Below are 2500 nucleotides of genomic sequence, written 5' to 3' on the forward strand. Positions count from 1 at the left end.
GGCGTAACCGGCTGATTACTTTTAACGTCCTTCCGTCGCTTTTCAAATTAAAGAAGAACCACGGTGTGTGTCTATGATAGAACTACCCGATCCGATTTTCGTTGATTCTTTGATAGTCTACCAAAGTCCACCGTAAGTTCGAAAGAAAAGCATTCGTGGACTGGACGACCGGCTAAACGCGCGGTCTCGCAATCGATATACATATTCGTAACAAAGAGAGACATGGGGCGACCAACTTCTCAGAGTATATCCCTTCTTTTGGGTTCCGTTCGTATCGCGCTTCTCGTCGTGTTCGTTCGAGCCTCTCCATAGAGGATGATCGTCCGATTCGTTTGATAAATTATCATTTTTCCCTGGGGCTGTACGAACGAACAGAGAGGAAGACGACGACCGACGGATACCACAAATTTCACGTGGTAGGGCATATATTACATATCATAATTATCAGTGTTTGGTCAAATTTCTTTCCAGTGTCCTTTTTGTTATGCTCCAAAACTAGTATACGCTTTATTTTCTCTTTCCTTTGCATAAATTATTAACTTCGGGCAACGTCGGGAGCGCCGGTAATCATTAGATTTGTACGAAACGCGATTTGCGCCCCACGGTGGTTTTTAGTGCCGTCAAAGTCAGAAATCGTAGGAGCGGTGCTTTAACGGGCGGTCGTGATGATACTCCAGACAACACGACGCACGACGCCGTAAAACACTCGCGCGAGTCCAGACTGATCTCTGCCTCACCACGCAAGGGGTGCGCAAACTTGCCAATAATATATAATATTTATTCTTTTTCGTACGTCCAGCGACAAACGCCAACGAAATACCCAAATTCTCGCTCGTACGTTGATACCTTTCTCTTCATCGACCCGGCTCCGAAACGTTCTTCGCCATCTCCCCGAAAGGAGAGGTAAACGACGGCGGGGTTAGGGAATCTGAGAACAACGCAAGCAGTTTTAGGACAAGTGAACGACCCTCAGCCAGGCGTGGTCCAGGAATTTTATCCGTGGACCGCAATGTGCGTTCGAAATGTCGATGTTCATGTGTCCTGCAGTTCACACGTTGACGCGCAATTAGCTGCGTTCTTCATCGACCCACGAGCCAAGTGATCCACCGTTCAGGGTAATCATATACAATTTACAATTTTTCTCTTTGTATTTAAAAATGCTCCTTGTTCTTTGCTTTAAAAATATTCGATGTTCGCACCTCCGACCAGCGTATCGACGGAGGATTGAACGCGCCATATCGACGACAAAAGTTTCTTTTTGTTTCCTGAATGACGGAAAACCATCGTTCGACGGCCGGGCGTACAGTACATTCAAAAGCCTTTGCGCGTGGCTGCGACCAAACGGGTATAATACACCCGTATATTCTTGGTTCCGAACAGTAACTTCACGCGCAATCGGGCGAACGCACGCGGCAGCGCCCATCGGTTGCTCGATGAAATCGATGCGATAAACTACAGCCTTCTCGGCTGGTCGTCGTTAGTCGCGCGAGCAACGGATGGCCGCACAATCGACGCGTCGTCGTTTGCGATTATTCGCCTCACGTTAGCCATGAGTATGTATATTATTCATTTACGAACGAACGCGGCAGCGTCCATCGGTTGCTCGATGAAATCGATGCGATAAACTACAGCCGTCTCGGCTGGTCGTCGTTAGTCGCGCGAGCAACGATGGCCGCAAAATCGACGCGTCGTCGTTTGCGATTATTCGCCTCAAGTTAGCCATGAGTATGTATAACATTCATTTACGAACGAACGCGGCAGCGTCCATCGGTTGCTCGATGAAATCGATGCGATAAACTACAGCCGTTTCGGCTGGTCGTCGTTAGTCGCGCGAGCAACGATGGCCGCAAAATCGACGCGTCGTCGTTTGCGATTATTCGCCTCAAGTTAGCCATGAGTATGTATATTATTCATTTACGAACGAACGCGGCAGCGTCCATCGGTTGCTCGATGAAATCGATGCGATAAACTACAGCCGTTTCGGCTGGTCGTCGTTAGTCGCGCGAGCAACGATGGCCGCAAAATCGACGCGTCGTCGTTTGCGATTATTCGCCTCAAGTTAGCCATGAGTATGTATATTATTCATTTACGAACGAACGCGGCAGCGTCCATCGGTTGCTCGATGAAATCGATGCGATAAACTACAGCCGTTTCGGCTGGTCGTCGTTAGTCGCGCGAGCAACGATGGCCGCAAAATCGACGCGTCGTCGTTTGCGATTATTCGCCTCAAGTTAGCCATGAGTATGTATATTATTCATTTACGAACGAACGCGGCAGCGTCCATCGGTTGCTCGATGAAATCGATGCGATAAACTACAGCCGTTTCGGCTGGTCGTCGTTAGTCGCGCGAGCAACGATGGCCGCAAAATCGACGCGTCGTCGTTTGCGATTATTCGCCTCAAGTTAGCCATGAGTATGTATATTATTCATTTACGAACGAACGCGGCAGCGTCCACCGGTTGCTCGATGAAATCGATGCGATAAACTACAGCCGTCTCGG

At 48.8% G+C, this 2500-nt stretch overlaps 1 non-coding gene across 1 annotated transcript; it reads right to left on the reverse strand.

Annotated features, from left to right (window-relative positions):
* Window positions 1-963: 963 nt before the first annotated feature.
* LOC143351189 (5.8S ribosomal RNA) lies at window positions 964-1118 on the reverse strand. Its single transcript, XR_013081554.1, has one exon. It is a non-coding gene; the product is annotated as a 5.8S ribosomal RNA (ribosomal RNA).
* Between the last annotated feature and the right edge of the window lie 1382 nt (window positions 1119-2500).

This window comes from Colletes latitarsis, unplaced genomic scaffold (assembly GCF_051014445.1).
Source record: "Colletes latitarsis isolate SP2378_abdomen unplaced genomic scaffold, iyColLati1 scaffold0090, whole genome shotgun sequence".
NCBI classification, from domain to species: Eukaryota; Metazoa; Arthropoda; class Insecta; order Hymenoptera; family Colletidae; genus Colletes; species Colletes latitarsis.